This window comes from Haliaeetus albicilla, chromosome 9 (genome assembly GCF_947461875.1).
Source record: "Haliaeetus albicilla chromosome 9, bHalAlb1.1, whole genome shotgun sequence".
NCBI lineage: Eukaryota > Metazoa > Chordata > Aves > Accipitriformes > Accipitridae > Haliaeetus > Haliaeetus albicilla.
The window spans coordinates 31,721,425-31,740,777 of NC_091491.1; the positions used below are offsets into that span (position 1 = coordinate 31,721,425).

Sequence of the window (19,353 nt, forward strand, 5' to 3'; positions counted from 1 at the left end):
TCACTAGAGGCAAACAAGTTTCTCATTTGGGAGATCTCATCCCAAATGCAAATACCTAGCTCACAGGAGCAAATTTCCCCCCTTAAGTTGACTGAAGGATTAGGCTGCGAGTGAGACCTCCTGCTGCTTGCAACAGCTGGTACAGGAGAATATGTATTATAAAGCTAATAACAGACATTTCTTAAAAGCCTGCATTCTGCTCAGATCCTAGGAAGGAGCAGCGGTACGGTTAGATAAGGTGCCATCTGGGAATTCCTGAAGTAACGATACGTGTTGGGATCGTGTCACACACTTAGCAACATATATCAACTTTATGAAATACGCAGCATGACTTGGTTTACCTTTAAGCAACTGATGCAGAAATATTTTGTGCTCAGAAAGGTATGACTTTATTAGAGTAAGAGAGATGGTTTAACAGTACCACTCGGCATGAGGCTGCAAAGCACCCACCTGTCTGCGGGAGATGAGCATGAACCATCACGAGGAACCTGAAGATTTGCACTTTTCCCAAATTAGCCACATGGTGCCTCAGTTTCTATGCCAGCACACCAAGATAATACAGCTTTCCTCAGCCTGTGGGCACGATTTAGGGTTTAAGGACTCTGAAACCTTTGCCTACAGAAATGCAAAGTATCAGATGTGTAGAGCCATCTAGGCTTGTAACCTTGTCTCGCCTTCATCCCTTCCATGCCCACATGTGCTAGCCCCATGCTATCTGGGGCAGCTTCTCTTACCCGCTGTGGGGCACGTACACCCAGCCCTTAGTGCACAGTAAATCCTTCCCAGCACCCAGGTCACACAGTGACAGTGTCACCGCTTCACCACATCCTCTGCGGTGCCAGCCCTGGATCGATCGGTGCAACAGCTGGGATGAAGGATGAGGTGCGAACCAATCCTCCATACATAGGAGCTAAACCAAATCCTCTGTGTTTAATACATCATTAGAAGTGATTGAGGGAAGCTTACGGCAGGCAGGCATGGAGCTCTCTGAGCATGCTCAAGGCCCAGTGCCATGGAAGGCTTCTCAGACTTGAGTGCTTACCAGGTGCCAGGCTGCAGGAGGAAAAAACCTTTAGACAGCTGTATTAATTTATAGGTCAGCCCTTAACGGCTCTGTTCCTGGAGCAGAAGAAAATCCAGTGTGGATCCTGGTTAGCATCAGTGATCACTGGATCTGCCCAGGTCCTGAAGAAATACCAGATGGAGAGCCCTGGCAACCTGCGGTCCTGGCAGTGGGCATCCTCCAGAGCTCCCCCAGCCCTGCCCAGCATCTGTGGTGGGGGGGACACAGGCGGCACACAGGGAGCTCATCCTTCACAGTCCATCCAGCTCTCACGTCACGTCCTCGCAGCGATGAGATGTTGCGGAGAGAAGGATCGGCACATGAAGATTAACAGCCCCCAGCATGCTTCCCCAGGCGTGCCAGACTAGCACTGTCTGGAGCCCTGGGTTACAGCACCCGGGCGCTGCTCGCCCTTGTCTTCCAACAAGCAGCCCGTCCTGGTGAGCAGGAAAGGGGGGAAACTGCGAGGGGAACAGAACATCATCATTTACAGTCCCCGCTGTGCCGTCCCCAAAACACCAAGCTCGGCCGCAAGCAGCTGGCGAAGCCTGGACACACCACATCCACATGCCGCCAGAAGCAGGGGCAGTCCAGGGCACGACGGAGCAGGGGAGGTGTGCGCTGGGAGGAGGTATCGCTCGTCGCACGAGGCCACGTGTGCACACACGAAGGCAAAGCGAAGGTGCACGAGGAGCGACACAGACCGCCGGCTCGCTGCCTTCCGCAGCTTGCCACCACCATGCGCGACAGAGGACGGGGGGCTCCTTGGCGAGTCGCTGGGTTGAGGCTTCAGGTGCCGCAACAGCTCCATACATCTCCCCAGCGCCCTGTTTTCTAACCCATCACCTACATCATCCGTTCAGGCTGTACGCTCTTTAGGACAGCAGTTCTTTCCTTTGCACTGGTACCAAGCCCAGCCCAGCGGGGCCCTGACCCCAAAAGCTGCAGTAATCCAAGTAGCTTGTTGAAACAACAAGGACTAAAATGCCGCTAAAGTCTGCAAACTCCCAACACGTCCCACCTGCAGGAACAGGCTCCAGCAGTCCCTTCATCACCTTTTGGGGCCAAGCGCTTTTCAGCTCACATCCCGTCCTTGTGCAAACTAAGCCAAGTATCTTCCCCTGCCCAGAACAATCAAGCCAGTTGCGCACCTCAAGGACCTGCAGCAAATCCATATCTCTGGAAAAAACAAGCCTCGCACTGTGTATTAATCCCTATTTAAAAGGGCAAAAGAAAACTAACAAAAGATTTAACTTTCTAACAAAGGTCTTAAATTTAAAACAGGAAGAGTATAATAACAACAGGTTTGAATCAGCCTAAAAATACCAGTTAGTCGAGAAGATATAAGCATCGCTAATCAGCAGTAGGAACTATAAAGGGTTTTTCACCAACACCCCTTCCCAAGTAAAAGGACGAAGTACAGTGCTTTCTGTCCGAGGTACGGGACTGGCTGCTATGCAACCCCTGGAGCAGCGTTAAAAGCACTCTATACGTGTTACATGCTCCAAATGACAAGAGGAATGTGGGACGGTGGATCTCCGCTCCAGATTCCCCAGGATAGTTTTAGCTGCCATGAATAAAACAGGAAGCAGAGCATCTTCCAGGCTCCCCCCACGCCCCTGACTGGATGAACTGTAGTTTCCTTTCAGGAAAGAGAAAGGAAAGAGGGGAAAAAAGAAAAAAAGAGAAACAGCCAGCTGCAGTACCAGACAGATTAAAAACTTCACACTAAGGAAAAATAAAGAATAACAGGAAAAAACAGACAGTGAACCTTCATCCAGCTACAGCAGCTAAACTTCTTCAGGTCCCTAACAAAACAGGGTTAAATATTAACATCCCAGAGAAATATATCCATACGTTATGCAGCCTTTTTAACGTACACTTTCGCTTCGGAGACATAAATCATATTTAAGCTATATTTTACTTGCTGACCACATGCATATATACTCATTTAACTCTACAGTGCTCTACTGCCTTGCTGCATTAATCAGCGAAACTAAAAGGAATAGTGTGACTGAATGGGAGCTGGCTTAAATTATCTTTATATCTAGGCCTGAAGAAACATTTTGCCTTTGAGACCAATCCACTAAGCCAACTTTCCCTGCTACAGAAGGTTTCATTGGGTCCCTTGCTGTTGACTGGCGATCCACATGCCTGCCTCCACCAGCAGCGCACAACACTTTGATGCAATCCATCTGACAAAACAAAACAAAAATCCCCCAAGTTGCTTGCTAAAGCAGCAATGATGCACTTACCAGCACCCAGGCAAGCTCCTTCGCTAACACGCACCCCTCTCGAGCAGATCAAATTTGGAACAAGGTCCAGGAGCAAGAGAGAACTGAAAACTGACCACAACAAGCTTCCAAAACAAGAAAGGGGGGAAAAAAAAAAAAAAACCAAAACCCACCCTTACTACAGGAATTCAAATCCTGCTTCCACCAGACCCTGAGTCACCTCCCCTCCCTTGCAATAGATCAGAGCAATGGGTAAACATTTCCAAATATGGAGATCAAAACTCCAAAGGATGTCAAAAAAAAATCACCCTTCTCTCCCTGGCTTTGGCACAGGGACGACTTGCCCCTCTGGAGCCTGAGCTGAGCACATCACTGTTGCTGACCTACACACACCCTGGACACCGGGCCACGCATCTCCGTCTTGACCTGCGCTTTGGTGGCTCCTGGCTTAACGGGTGACACTGCATCTCTGTCCCTTCCCAGGGATGTGCAGGAAGATGCAACGGGGGCAGCTCCAGGAGCTGTCACCCCTCACCCCCTACAGCAAACCTCCTCCTCGTGCCTCAACTCATCAAGAGAAAACCTCCTCGAACTATTTTTTGGAGTGTTCTTTGAAGGCAAATAGGCAAATTCAGGCTGTGTTTATAGTGACACCAGCTCACTACCAGAAAAGGCAAGGCTCAGCCATCAGTCCAGCTACAGAGGTCCTGTTGCCAGGTCCCACACCGGCTGCTCACCTGGGGCAGGGAAATCTCCCCTGACCTGGCTCATCTAGCTGGTGCTTTGCAAAAAGCATGTATTTGATTTTGCATTATGAAAAAAACCCCACAGCTCTGAGGAAAGGAACATGCTGCTTGGACAAAGCAAGATCTCCCTGCAGGGACAAGGAGCTCCAGGATGGCAACACCCCTCGATCCCTGCTGCGACACGCAATGCAGCATCCCACGGCAGGCAGGAACACAGGAGCACTCAGCCTCCCCACCCTTGGGAGAGGGGCTTGAGGGCCAATGCTCAAGCCCATATAACAAATTTGGGAAGCAGAACAGTTATGCTTAGAGAGCACAACCATCCCTGCAGAGCCTGCCTGCACACAGGAGCAATATACCCATGGCACCACTCCCACGGGCATCACTCCTCGGCTGCAGCAGCCGACCTGCGGGCAGCAGGGAGGTGACTACGTCTGTCAGCACAGGACGACAGCCTCCTGGTAGCTGCAGCCACCGGCTAGAGGAGCAGGCAGCCTCTCAGGAATGTGCAAATCGGGACGTTTTCAGGGGAAACAGGCTGCCAAGGCGATCCAACCAGACCAGAGTGATTCCCCAGCACCACCCACAAGATGCTATTGAATTTATAGGGAAGGAATTCCAGAGCTGACTCTGCCCATGTATGGCCAAAACAAACTGTAAAAAAGCGACATTATAGTACATCTGGCTTCCACTGGTACTGAAGCACAGGCCTTGGGAGGAGCTGAAATCCTGCAGTGACAGGGGCTGTACAATTATCTCCAGTAACTAGGCAGAGGTCAGGGGCCCATGGCAGCATCAGTTTAGCCCCTGATAGCACAGGTGATGGAAAACGTGCAAACCTTTTCTTCAGAGGAAAACAAAGCTTTCCGCCTTTTAGAATAAGAAGCACGTTTAACTTGGTGATCCATCACTACCACTGCAAAAAATAAACCTTGCCAGGCAGCACCAGCACATGTCCATTACACTGGTAGTTATAAAGGCAGGTTTACAGAGCCAACAGTCCAAATGGCACTAAGTCATACACCAGGGCAATGCCAACGCAATGCAGGTTGGGACTAGCTCTCGACAGGCAGCTGATCAATTACTTTTCTAAAATCCCACTAAAACCTTCCCCCAGAGCCATGCGCCCCAGCCAGCAGCTGGGCCACCAAGAGCATTCTCCATGGTCAGAAATGGAGATGTTCTGAGCACAGCGGTAGAAGATGCTCCAAAACCAAGGTAAGAAGGGTCAAGTTTTACAAACTCTGACTCAGTTTTCCAGCACCTTGCAGAAAACAATTCCCAGGGCATTGCTTTTTGCAAGGACAAAGAGCGGGATGTAGTAGAGAATAAGGTAAGTCAAGAAAGGGAACAAAAGCAGGGTGGAGAACTGGAGTAGCAGAAACCCCATCCCAGGCATGTACCAGCCCTTCTGCTCTGGGCTCCTGCAGCATGAACAGATCGAGGTTCTCCTTAACAGTTAAATGCCACTACCTCGCCTGCCCTGCCAGTGGGGGAAATATTAGCTGTGTCAGCTTGAGAAGCAAAGGGCTTACCGAACCGGAGAGGAATGCAGGCTGCAGTGGCACACGCGATGGGGACAGGGAAACGAAACCCAGGGGAACGCGGGCTGCTAGTGCTGCCTCTGCCTTTGCACCGGGGTCAGGCAGGGTATGTTTTACAGCTCCTGGGGTTGAAACCTGGGACTAATGGCTTCATGACCTTAGAGGGACTCTCATACCAGAAACGAATATAGCTGTTAGAGGGGCTGGGAGCTCAGGGGCCTGAGCACAGGAGGACAAGTCGGTTCCTGGCTCCTGGCAGGCAGCCCAGCACTGCTTTTCAATAAGCACAAGTCATAACCCATCGGACTGGGAACAAGTGCACATCTGAGCGGCACTTCCTGATGGGGGACCCACCATGCAGCTATTCCCCCACCTTTACGTTCCCAGGGATTAGAATCTCCCCTTAGTTTCCCAGCTAAAGTGGCATTATACCCTCTCTCTTGCTACTGCTCTCACTTTAAACAGCGGTACCTAAGCATGAACTGGGGTTCAATGCCTCTGCTTTAGAGCACCTTCCACCCCAAACGACACAGAGAAACTAGAGATATGGACACATCTATGTCTAACCACAGCCTAACCAGGAGCTCCCTGCTACATGGCACCCAAAGTCCTCTCTTTGCCACAGTCTTAACCCTGGAAAGTAAAAGCTTGAGGGCCTGGGAATAAAATCCAACTCAAGCCTCCCGCACAGCAGTACAGGTCATTATTAATCGGCCACCGGGTCAGGTGTGACTAATTTAATTTAAATGACATTACATAAGCAGGACAACTGAGAATATTTGGTTCATAAAAATCCCTTGAAGGGCAGAGCACAACTTGCATGGCATACATAACACAGGGACTGCTGCAGCATCACAGGAACACAGACCACGTAATGCACACAACAAGGACCAGGGATGCTCATATGTAGACATCCACAACTATGCACACATACGCCTCCTTCCCCAACATGCATAAAAGCAGACTTAGGACTTGCAAGCTGAAGTCCTGTACAGCCAAAAGTTAGCAGAAATGTTTGTGACAGTTCCACTTTGCAGGCAAAAGCAAAAAACGGGTGCAGAGGAATAAATATAGAAAAAAGTCAGGCAGGCAAAGCAGGTGCTGGCTTGTAAAACCTTGGCCAGAAAGGCTCCCCAGGAGGTTGAATCTGGTAGTTTTGCAACAGCTCCACAGAGAGACAGAAGAGACAGAAAAAGAAAAAAAGAGAACATGAATGCATATGCATTCTTTTATCACCATATATAGTATATGCAGACATTTGGTATATACACCCCCAAGCTCTCATACACCACCATATAGTATATACTATATATGCATTGCACATCTTTGTTTCCATGTGCCTAGATTTGTACAGAGTGTGTGTGTATGTATATATATATGTATGTATGTGCATTTCTCATGCATGCATTTGTCATTACCCCCACAGCACCTATCTGTGCGTGCTGTCACACAACACACCACTTGACAGAGCACGTCTAAAGCCTCACCGCCATAGTCTGGGATGACTTCTGAACACTCGCACGCTGCATTACTGAACTCTCTGCTGAGCCCTTCCCCACCAACGCCTCTGGGTGCAAGTACCACCAGGGAACCACCAGTTTGTCTTGTGTTTTCCAGTGATCCCACCCCACCTCCACACTCCGTTAGGAGAGGACTTAATTTCCTTTTTTTTTTTTTTTGTGCAGAGAACCATGAACAAGGTGCCACTGTCAGAAAAGCCACAGATCCTTCCAAGAAGCTTTCCCTCACTCTTGTGAAACATGTTTACGTACCAGTTCTCACACTGCACAGCCTTGATGGTGGGACGAACTCAGAGCAGGGCTTTTGGAGACACGCAGGGCTCTACCAGAGTCACGACTTTGGGTTTCTTTCCCAGCCCTGTGGGGAGAGAGAGAGAGAGAGAGATACCCGTGTGATGCATGCCGGATGGGCCTCCTGACGGCTCATCTCCAAAACTTGCAGTTTAACCCACACAACTTCTGGGAAATGCAGCATTTTCCTCCCCAGCTTTCTTAGGCAGAAGCCTCCATACTCCTGGACTCCTTTTGGCATCACCACCTCGAACCGGGCCAACGACCAGCACCCGCTGTCAGCTGCCACAGCTTGGCCAACAACTTGCACCTCCTCAAGCCACAGCTCCTTTACTGCTCTTAATGCCCCTGAGAAGGGGGAGGTAAAAGGAGGGGTAAAATGAGGCATAAAATAAGAGAACGGGGTGAATCGATCGCTCATCTCTGACCTCAGGCACAGTGAGGGAGCTAGGAGGCATCACTTAGTTTGGTTTGAAGCTCATGGGGTTTACCACTACCGCGAATGGAGCTACACCACCATCCCGTTCACCAGCCCTCCACCTCAGCGCAGCCTTTTCTCTGAGGAGCTCTGCCCAATTCCCATCGGGGACTGCCCCACTCTTCCCTGTAGCTGCAAAGCAGACGCGACACGTTTCCCCTCTGCAGAAGATGAAGGTAGAGGGGAGGGGACAGCCAGGCCGTGCGACCGCCACCTCGCACGTGGCACGCCGGGACGCGCGGCGGGTTGCATCCCGTGGAGATAGGCGGCATCTGAATTGCACACTCCTTCCTGCCCCCGCCAGCATCCCGTCCCAGCCCCATCCTGGTCACTCCGACGGCCCTATCTCCGCTCGTGACAAGCACAGGCTTGCCTCGTCATCACCGCTCAGCAGAGAAAGTTACTGCTGTTTGCTGCTGTGACAACGGAGATGCTCGGTTCAGGCTTGCGTTCGTCGTGTCTGTGCTGCTCGTGAAGCTGCACGTGAGCCCACAAGTCTACAACCGACATGCACCAAAACGCAAGAGTGCTGGTGGTGGCTCACAGTCCAGGTCCCTCGTCCCTGTCACACGGTGAGGTGGCTCACTGCCCCTGCCAGCACCCCTTGTCCCCCACGCCATGCCCTGCTGCTACAAGCAGCCAGCGGAGCGAGACGGCTCTCGCCTCTCCCAAGCAGTGGCAGATCTCCATTACACCGACACCACGAGGGCGCACCGAGGTTCACCCTGACCCAGGCAGCACCCTCCCACCTCAGTCCCATGGTCCCTGGGGTGGCACCCAGCCCTGACACCCCACAGGGCTGGGCAGGTATAAAAATCCCCAGGACCCTCAACACTCCCCTCAGGTGTGATGAGGACAAATTCCTATGGAGATCGCAATGGCCTCTCCCACTCACTGCAGGCTTGGGACGAAGATGAGTAACTGCAGGGTTTTATTGCTGGTGAACTCAGCCAAAGAGCAATTTCTCTCCATCCATCAAGGAGGAGACAAGTACAAGCAAATATTATGGTTGTGCATATTTACTTTTCATTTTAAAATGATGTAGAGTTATATACAATTTAGGTCCTTCCCACAGGCTCCTGGCAAAATGCCCTTCAGTCTTATCTGCAAAGGCAGAAGACAACAACATTCCCCTCTGGTTCCAACACCGTTTTGATTCAACTCACAACAGCACCTCCGGGAGCTCCAGGTAAGACGGTATTCCTTGGGACCCAACCTGTGTTTAAAATATCTTGGCTCAGGCTTGTCTTTCACCAGGTTTAACTCAAGACATGTTTACAAGATCAGTTATAGGACTCAGCAGACTTGGCTAGTGGAACTGCATCTTCCTGGCTTTACTTTCCATGCCGACTGTCTCCATCACCTTGTGACTGGGGTTCCTGCTGCAAGGTGAGCCACCCTTCCCAGCAGAAAGTGGGACCCAGCATGGTCCCAGAGGGGCAGCAACCCACCGATACACGGGCAGTGCACTCCCTCCTGGCCACACATCCACAGCTGGGCAGGACAGGGACAGCCTGACTGGTCATACCAATATCCACCTGAGCCGGTCTGTCAAACTACTCCATTTGTGACCCCATTTCTTTAGCAGAAGGCTGAAAAAGTCAGTCTGGATATTTCTGCAGTGAAAGACACAGAAGACAGACCTGGAGGACAGACCCAAGGTACCAGAAGAACTGCACATCTGCTGCATCACAAGCCATCAAGCCATGATGCCACCACCAAATCAGACCTCTTCAAGACACTCTCAAAAGCATTTCCACTTGAGGAGCTTTGCTTGAGACTTGAGGCCCCCAGACTCCAAGATAGCAGAGCTCCTCTCCCCAAAGTCCCTCTTCTCAGCTGCCTGTACACATCCCTCAGCAAGGAGCACCCCGAGAGCCTCACACAAGAGAGGACTACACAGCGGATTAGCAAAGCAATGCCTTAACCATGCCCGCTCTGCTGGGGAAGCAAGCAAGGGATACAGACCTTGAGAGACAACAAGAAGTCCCAAAAAAGGGTCTGCCCCTCAGTCATGCTCATTCCTGCTTTGGCTCAGGTGGGGAAAGACAAATGAGCGCACAGTACAGACATACCCAAATCGCTGCCATCGATTCCAGCACAAGTCTTCCCCCCACAGAAGTCCCCGGAGAAATACATGCAAAGCCCGTCCCTAAAGAGCCACTTCTGGGTTTCATACATCCCCCAACAACCATTATGGGGAATATCCAGGTGCTTTTACAGCAGAAATAGTAACAACAGGCAGGCTTTTAGCTCTATGAAACTGAGGTCCTCCTAGTTCAGAGCCACCGCAACAGATGCTTAGTGGTCTGTGCACAGCTAATTCTGATTTTCATCTTGCAACAAGAAATCCCAGCTTTCTATCATGGTCCTGCAAGAGACAACAGCAGGAAAGTTTCTTTGGTAACACAGCTTTACACTGTCAAGCTCCCATCTGGCATAACTCAGTAAAACTTTTGTGCCTCCAGATCACCAGCTACAGCGGCCGAGACTTTGGAGTCTGTATACACCTACGTGTGCACATCTGCATCTTCGTTTTTATGCATAGCACAATACAGACCACTTATTTTAATGCACCATTTCAATAGGCAATTTATCATTTAAGAGTAATCTAAAGCAAATGCCCAAACAGCGGGAATCAGCTATCACAGTCAAAGCACCAAGAGTCTGAACAAACTACCAGAACCAGCATTTACCAAAAGAGCACATCTTTTACAAAAGATTGTTTTCTTCATTTGTTTCTTCCAACTAGTTAAATTTAAGGTACAGCTCATAAAAAGCTGAGAAAGTGATTATAAGTTATAAAAAGCCATCCCAAGCTGAAAGGAAAATAAGGTGAGAGGCTGAGATCTACGAACTCTAAAATCCTTAAAGCCGTGATGATCCGAAACAGTCTGTTCACTCACTGGCTGATAATACTGATGCTGTATTATCAACAGTAAGAATCAACATTTCTCAAGACAAAATTAAAAATACAAATTTAATACACAAGTACAGAAAGCAAGGTTTCCTGTTTGCAGATTTAAATCTATAAGCAGTAGTTTACAATGCCTGAATTTAAACTTCAGTCCTCTATTATGATTTGAGTTTTCTTATATTGTTCAAATTTTTCAGAAACAGACAGTTTAAAACCTCTGCAAGAATTCCAAGTTTCAAAGAAGTGCAGTCAGCACTTTCAGAAAAATGGGCGTCCCTAGCATAACTTTACAGTGGTCACTTAGAAATTGAAGTAAACAGACTCCCCAACCCCTTTAAAAGAAAACCTTACCCGTGAAAATAATTTCAGCAAGTGCTAATTACACTTCTCACTTAGCAGCCTGGCTGAATGTCATCTGTTTTTCTGACTATTCAAAAGTTGCATCTACATTTAAATGTCCTTTACACTTGAAAGTGTTACCAATACTCAGAGCTTAATTTTTATTTTATTATTTTTATCAGTATGGCTATACTGGTAGAAGCCCAAGCGTAAACACCAGTTAAACTGGGATAAAGTAGCCTCGTGCTGGGGTCCTTCATTCCTGTTCCTCCGTAGAGCAGATGGCTCAGCCTGACTGCCACAAGGAAAATTGTCGTTTTAACCGTTCCAGTCACCAATTTTTAAGCGCAGACAAGCTCCCAGCAAGTCAGCCATCAGCATGAACTGACACGGGTCCCCCCGTATGATTGGCAGGTGCACGTACAGGTCCCCAGACAACAACCCCATTCAATCTGACCTTTTCATTTTAAATGAGAAACACTTAAAAGCCTGCCCTGTTCTGACATATGCGTTTTTATGTCTTTCTCACGCTGTGCCAATATATTTGTTATTTACTGGCCAAAGTCCCCAAACTCAGAAATCCCACGTTATCTCCTCTGCTGCTGGAGCCCTGATCCTCAGCCGTTCTGGCCACTGCCAGTGCCGAGGGAGCTGTCTGAGGTCTCCACGTCCTCACACATCGGAAAATCAGACCCCTTATACGCAAACCTCAATTCAGAGTCCAATCCTCACTTAAAATTCAACTTATATGCATGGGTACCCTTACACTTGAACACAGCTGCCTGGAGACATGGACTGATCTTGCTACCCCAGGACACCGATGCCTGCAGGATTTGGCCCTAACAACTTTCTGTGTTTGCTTCTGTGCTTCTCAGGTTTCATTTATTAAAATTAAACTGCTCAATTCAAAAGAATGCTGCTGAAGTTATCTAATAAAAAGATCATGCAAGATAACAAAAGCAGGAGACGTGTTTCCTCCACTCTGCTGCCAGCAGCGGCACCTGCTCAGAGAGTCATCAATACAAACAGCAACAGCTAGTATGCCTGGCTTCTGCCTTTTGGGAGGCCAAATCCTGCGTTGGTGTAAAGCAGCAACCATGCAAATGGCAAGTTTCGATCTGCAAGGAAGCACACACCCCTCTATCTCATACTCGGCACGGAGCCGCTTTCAAATCTGCCGCAAACCCATGCATCAAAATTAGCCGTAATGAGACTTATCACTTCCGAACTCCTGGTCCAGCCCTCACGCTGGAGGAAGGCTGATGCCGGCCACAGTACAGACCATCAGCTCCGATGGGGAAAATTAGCTCCCATAAAAGAGCAAACTCACTGGCAGCCCCTGCATGCTGCAGGGCGCAGAGCCTGGCATTAAAGCGTTGACCTGCAGGAGCCCCGGGGTCCTGCAGCAGTGGCACACTGGCTTCAGGGCCAGGGGACTCATTTTTATCTTTGCTGTCACATTCGATTTTCAGGTTTGTCCTGGGGTTCATAAAATGAGACTAAAACAAGAAGGAAAAAAAGGAGCAGGAGAGTAGGGGTAAGAAGGAGGAAAGACCGCTCCAGTGGCACAGCACCACCAAAGGGATGGCATCAACCTTTCCCAGATGGAGACTGCTGTATTATAACGAACAAAAAAATCATTTGGGGCAGAACAGACTTAAGCAGTGGCCAAGGAAGCTGCAAGACAGCCCTACCTAGAGCATCCCAGTGGCTCTCAGCTGGAGCCACTGGGCGATGGTTGGGGACCAACCCATCAGCAGGAGTAGCCATATCACAACCCTGTTATTTTAAATGCACAAGGATGGCTAGAAAAGAAGGGTGGCTAAGGAACGAGAGGAATCAGCACGTCTATGCCAGAAAGCCTGCGGGTCCCGTGCTGGAGCGGCCTTTCGGCAGCTCCCTGTTGCTGCCAGCAGCGCTGCCTGTGATTTACGTGTCTGTAAACAACACCAGGATCGGACTCTGTATTTTCAAGCACAGACTACCAACCTCATGCTGTTTGCACTCCCTTAGTCTACTGCGAGTGGAAGATTTTCAAAACAGCCTCACTGATTTTCATTTCTTTTTTCTTTTTCCCCCACCGTTTGCTGTCAGCATTTGACTAAGCCTGGTCAGAAAGACCCTTAGCAAGAGGGGGTTAGTTTCGCTTTCTCACTCGAATGCACCCCAGGTTCTTGATCAAAGAAGGATAATTGATTTTGCTTTCAACTTCTCATGCAGTATCAGAACACCACAGAGCCTGGGTTTCAAACAGAGGATTATGTTTTGCAATCCAAAAACAAAAAAATGTCATTTTTTCCCCACCGAGGAATGGCCATCCTCACCAGGCAGCACCAGCAGAGTGCTGCCCTAACACGCCTCCTGCATCTTAAGATGCTCAGTCAAAAAAACAGACCAACAGTGACCAAGAGCACCAGGGAGCAGAGAAGTGCTGTGCCCCAGGGCACGGAGGTCAGGAAGGTGCCCAGCTCTCCCCACTCCCAGCCCAGGGTCTTCTGCAGCCCACCTTTAGGTTGCAATCTCCTAGGGCAGAGATGGCTTTTTTGTCCACGTTTGTTCCAGTCTAAGGGTTTTATTACAAAGTTTTATTACAAAGGACAATGTTCCTTTAACCATTTTAGTTTTAAATGGGCAAAATTTGAAGGCAAAGGTCACCTTCTCCCAGGCTTGCTTGGGTGCCACCACAATGAAACCCTTGGCACCATGGCAGGCTCTCTTATCGCTCTTCTTAAAACCATTTGGAAGTGAAACTTTTAAAACTTAGAGCCTACATGACCAGACGGCCTTTGTGTTCAAGGCTTCTGTTTTATCTGGCTTGGGCCAGATCATTTGAAAATAGCAACAACTACTTGACAGCCAACTGGATTCCTCACTCCTGTGCCCACTTAGTCAGGCTAGGTATTTTTGAAAGCATTATAATCCATCATGATGTTTAAAAAAAGCACAATAGGCCAGGACCAGTAAATCTCTCTGGTTTGGAAATGTCTGTCCCCTCCTTCCCCACCATCTCCAAGGATGACCAAGCATTAGCTATCTTCTTTCATTTTTATACCTTAATAGCAAACTGCCCTGGTTTTAGCCTTGGAACAAATACCTTCAGGTGGGATGAGCAACAAAGGGCCTCAAACACCTGTATTAAAAAAAGAAGAGTTTCTCAGTGTAGCTGCTCCTCTTTCCAAACAGCTAGATTGAGAGGCTGAGGAAGCATATTCCTTAAAAAGGGAAAAGCCCCAATGGGGCAGAGGCGCCCAGGTTAACGTGGAAGGAGCCAGTTATACTAAATATAGATAAAAAATTCTGGAGCGATTTTGACAAGCCCTAATAACTGCTCTTATATTTGAAAACTAGGACCACAGATGCCTGTGGATGCGTTCACCTTCTGAACAAGAAAGCATCGTTACTTCCATCATAGATGGGGACCGAGACATATAGAAAATATATTTAAAAGCTGGTTTAGTTCCTAAAGTACCCCAACTTCAGCTGGAAGCCAGGCTCCTCATTGAATTTGGCCCTTATCGCCAAGGGAATTAAAAAATAAAAAATAGCAGAGGCAGTTTTTCTGGCCATGCTTAACACTGATAAACTTTTCCTCCCCGTGACAGGGAAACTGGCCTGCCACCGCAGAGGCCCCACTCGCGGGCTGGGCTGGGGAGGGATGATGGCAACGGTGCTCTGTGCCACCCCTCGCTCCACCGCAGGGTAACACACACAGCTGCTGTCACACAGAGCCACCAGACCTCCACCACAGACAAAGCCACTGCCCCTCTTCTCCCTGAACCTCTTCACCACTATCCCCAGGGTGTGCGAGACTCAGCCCGGCACTAATAACTAAAATGAGGGGACAGAGAGGGTCTCCAGCGTACACAGCAGCACAACAACGGGAAGGAAAAGTGATCTTAATGCCCTGGCTCAGCAGGACCGTGCACACACCATCCCGCGGCAGAGCTGTCAAACACCCATCTATCTCAGCACAACGACCGGGGAAACTGCCTGCAGGAGGACACGCAGCTCCACGGCTTCCCCTACATGTCAAGGAGGGACTTTCTCCCCCAAAGGTGACAGCGGTGGGGATAGCAAGGACACAAGCATGTAGCTGTCATGCTGTCTGCCCAGCACCCAGCCCTATACACGCTCCCATCCTCCCAGGTGGGGCTTGGGCTCAAGCAAAGAGAAGGTGGCAGGGCTCAGACATCCCTCCATCACCTTGTGCAGAAGAACCTGCACTCGGACTTCCACAGGAATTCTGCAGACTATCCTCCCCTCAAAGGAGCTTAATTAATTGCCTGTAACAGGGGACTGAGATTTATCACACAACTTCTTTTAGCACAGTAAGCGCAAATATTGTTACATCTTTCCTCTCCTTAGAAATGAGGGATAGCAAGTCTTTAGTCCCTCTATGCCATTTTATCTTGACCTGGAGAGCTATATACACTGGAATTGCACTGCATTTTGTTTATTATTTGCCTAGCACCAACAGCGATTATAAAACTGCACTCATGGACCTGTACAATTTGGTTCACTTTGATTGCATTCCTGTTTCTCAGTGGAAAGGAGGAGGCTTTTTGTTTGCAGAATGGCAAAGTTATCAACTAAACATCCTCAGCACCCTTACTGGACCTCATCAGCGCTCACAGGGAGAGATCACACTTCTTCCCATGTACCCGACGGTTTCTCAGCACAAAGTTTTCTTGGCTCCTAATTCTGTGTTCTTTCCAAGAGTTTGCCACATGTTATCCTCCAGCCTGCTGCACCTGAGCTCTGTATTTTGGAAGAGGACATGCCTATTTGTTTGAAACAATAGTTACAGTGTGTGGGTGCAACATCACACCGAAGGTACGAAACACTTGAGACCAAGAAAGGTCTTTTCAGCCTTCTTCCACCTCGCTGGTGTGATTCACAGGAGCACCTCACAGCATAACACCACCATCATACCTGTCCTCGCCTACTCCTACCCTGCCATGCTGAGCTTGTCAGCGGGACTTTTGTCAAGAGCCCTGAAGCCAGCATTTATGTTATCAAGCCAAGTGTTTTTATTTTTTTTACTTGGTGATAGGGAAAACCAGAAAGGAACTGAAGAAGCTTTTGGAGACAAAGATCTCTTCAGGATGCAGCAGCTGATGTTTTCAAAGAGTGACTTGGCACAGCATCAAGGAAGCCAGCTTCCAACATGTAAGCAAGCAAGACCAGCTCCGTGCCAGCCATCAGCCAGGCTCAAGCAGCATTAGTGACTGCAGTCAGGAAGAAGGACAGGAGCAAAGACTAATACTGCACCTGTCACAAGAGGTACAGCCACATGTCTGGTCACCACCCAAGAAGGAAACGCAAAGAACAGAATGAGGGAGGACCTCTGTCAGCGACCGCAACGTCTCAGATCGCAGCGGCCACGTACAAGTCGGCGCTCGCCAAGACTGACCACGCAGCAGTGCGCGAGATACCACACTTGGCCTTCAGCCTAGAAACAGGAGACACGCGTGGGAGGCTGCGTGGGCAGAGCTGGCAAGCGAAGACTATGTCCTATCAAGCCTGCAAATCTGCACTCTGCATAGAGGGGCTCACAGCAGCCTCGCATAAGCCATTCACCCGTAGCCACCATATATCTAGTTACAACCCCCAGTAACACATCTGACTTGATCACCAGGCTTTTATCAGCATTCACAGAGACCAGAGAAGGTCAAGAGAGCCATCACCCAGGAACAGAGGACAAGCACAGCGAGCTCAATGGGAACTTGACAGGCCAAGAATGACTGCAGTCACAGAGGACCGAGGAGAGCTCGCTCATGTTGCCCTCTTTTTCTGAGGCTCTCAAAGACGACAAAACCTCTGACCTTTGATTAAACCACGCTACTCTCAGAAGAGGGGGTGGCTTAGGGGCTCAGGGACTCAATAAGAAACTATTTATCTCAAGGTCATGGGTTCATACCCTCTTCAAGTTCTTTTTTCTTAGTCAATTAAAACAGGGGACTCAATCTGCATTAAAAAACCTGTTACTAAGGGCACAGCCAGATACTGCCTCATGAAACAGGCAGACTAAGAAAGTACAGACCCTTTGCTGTTCCTTGCAAGCCCCACAGGCAAGCACAGCAACTTCGCGAAAGCTCCCTGTGCAAAGTGAACACGAGCGGCTTTGGCACCCAGGGCAGCAAAGCAGAGGACGGGACTGCAGGGGAGCAGGCTGCCATAGCCAACCTCCAACATCAGGTTGGGCACATCCCCGTAAGGAAACTTCTGCTCATCCCCATACCACTGCTTTGAGAGGAGGTATGCTCAGCTGGTCACCGCTGCCCAGATGGCTATTCCTCCTGTACCGGCTGGTGCTCAGAGGCCAAAACCCAACCACGAGTTGGTGGTCATGGTGGGGATAAGTAGCAAGACTAGAGATGCGCTTCTGCCTTTGCACGCACAGAGCAAACAGCACCCACAGGGCTCCAGCCCTTGCTGCCCAGGAGCCCAACCACTTTGGACTGGACATCTTCCAGCCCTCAACCCGGTGGTGACATCGGACAGGCCCTCCGATTTGCACTGAAGGAGCGCAAACACTTGGGTGGACACTGAGGACCAGCTGAAGGGAGGAGACCCTCTGTCCTCCCCCTGCTGCAGGCCCAGCCCCAGTGGTGACAGAAATGTGACAAACGCAGAGGTTGAGCAAATGGCGAGGACAGAGGACACCTTCCACTACGTCACCAGGCCCAGAGCAACGCATGAATCAAGGTTAATGTGTATCTGAAACCAATTACTGATAAAAACCAAACTATCTAGGAACTCCAGCTGCTGCATTCAGGGTTCCTGGTAGTGAGCACAGACACAGCCAAAACCTGTTGCTGTTGGTTTTTAGCCTATAAAAAAGTCAAGATAAAAACGTGCTCCTGCATTCAGGGTGCACACACTCGCCTCTGTCACCTTTAGTGGCTTCTCACCGAGAAAAAAACAACCCCCTCCAAATGCAGCTATTAGGTTTCATAAAATTTTTGCTAACTCGATGCTTTTCCTATATTTACCCTTTGGTCCAAAAGCAGAGAAAGGATTCAAGCACAAACTCCCTGTGCACCAGGATGGAGCTGCTGGCCCTGCCCAGGCCCTCCCATGCGTTGTGGCCAGTGCAAGGGTAACGTGGCAAAACAGAGGGGTTTGGAAACAAACGGGAAGCAAGCAAGAGTTTTCTTCCATTCACTGAAGATGGTAATTATTTTGGAGAGGACCACGTATCCTTTTGGCTTTTAATTAGTGGCAAACCAAGTCAACTTTGGTTCATATGAGTGAGAAACTATTAGGGGCTATGGATCTGCAGCCAAGGAAAACAAATCTGTACCGGTCCTTCACCCCCAGAATAACTTCTGATTGTCAAGCACAGTTACCAGGGGAATGAATAGCTTCTCCTGCGAGCTCCTCACTCAATTAAACTAATGCAGACAAAAAGGCCAGGCAGCAGCAGCCGGCAGCACAAGGCGAGTCAGATGCACACACTTGGCGCGCACGGAGCAACCACAGCGGGTTCAGAGTGACAAGGGAGAGGAGGAGCGGCCCAGAGCCTCCATCATCACAGAAGATACCCAAGGCTTCTCCTTGAGATGCTGAATGGCAAAAATTGGCAGGCTCTGCGCCCTGAGGAGACTTCAGGAAGCTTTAACTGAGAAGACAGAAGCACACCCCAGTATCCAGAGCTGTCACCCATAATTAACGGAGATCAAAGATCTTATCAAAGATCTGAGTGAGGAAACACCTAAGAAAAGTCCTTGATTTATTACTAATCCAGAACTATCCTCTCGCTGCCTCCCCCTCTACTCAGCAGGCTTGTAATTATAACTCTGCCTGCAAAATCAGGACAGCCATCAAGCCAGAACACAACATAGAGGCCAGGAGAAACGAGTACAATCCTGGGCCCTTCCTGAGCAAGAAAGCCAAGCGTCTAAAGCATCCCAACAATCCTTCAAAGCACCAAGGAAAAAAAAAAATTAGATGCAGCAGGAGCTCATTTTTGTTCCCAGTTGGTCTTTGCAGACCGGCTGTTGGGGCACTAATGATCTATATGAAGAGGATCAATTCCTGTTTCTCCCCCCTTGTGCAGCTGAATTAATGTCATTAAGAGGATGAACACGGGCCTTGGAGGCTACAGTGACATATACGGGCCTTCCTTACTCTTCCCTCCTCTGTGATGTGCTACAGCTTCATTTTCTCTTTGGAAAGTTAGCCAAATAGCCTGGTTTTTTAGGGGAAAGCAAAGCTT

The 19,353-nt window shown here is 49.2% G+C and overlaps 1 protein-coding gene across 9 annotated transcripts in view; it reads right to left on the minus strand.

The window, feature by feature from the left end:
* Positions 1-19,353, minus strand: part of LPP (LIM domain containing preferred translocation partner in lipoma) — a 353,044-nt gene that overhangs the window by 321,069 nt on the left and 12,622 nt on the right. For 5 of the 9 annotated variants that reach the window (XM_069792426.1, XM_069792421.1, XM_069792425.1 and 2 more), the window contains exon 2: positions 7,360-7,465. The gene's annotated coding sequence lies outside the window, so the exon portion shown is untranslated. Of the gene's footprint in view, positions 1-3,318; positions 6,667-7,359; positions 7,466-7,826; positions 7,990-19,353 lie in introns of those variants that run through there. The other 4 variants (XM_069792427.1, XM_069792423.1, XM_069792424.1 and 1 more) reach the window with 3 other exon arrangements.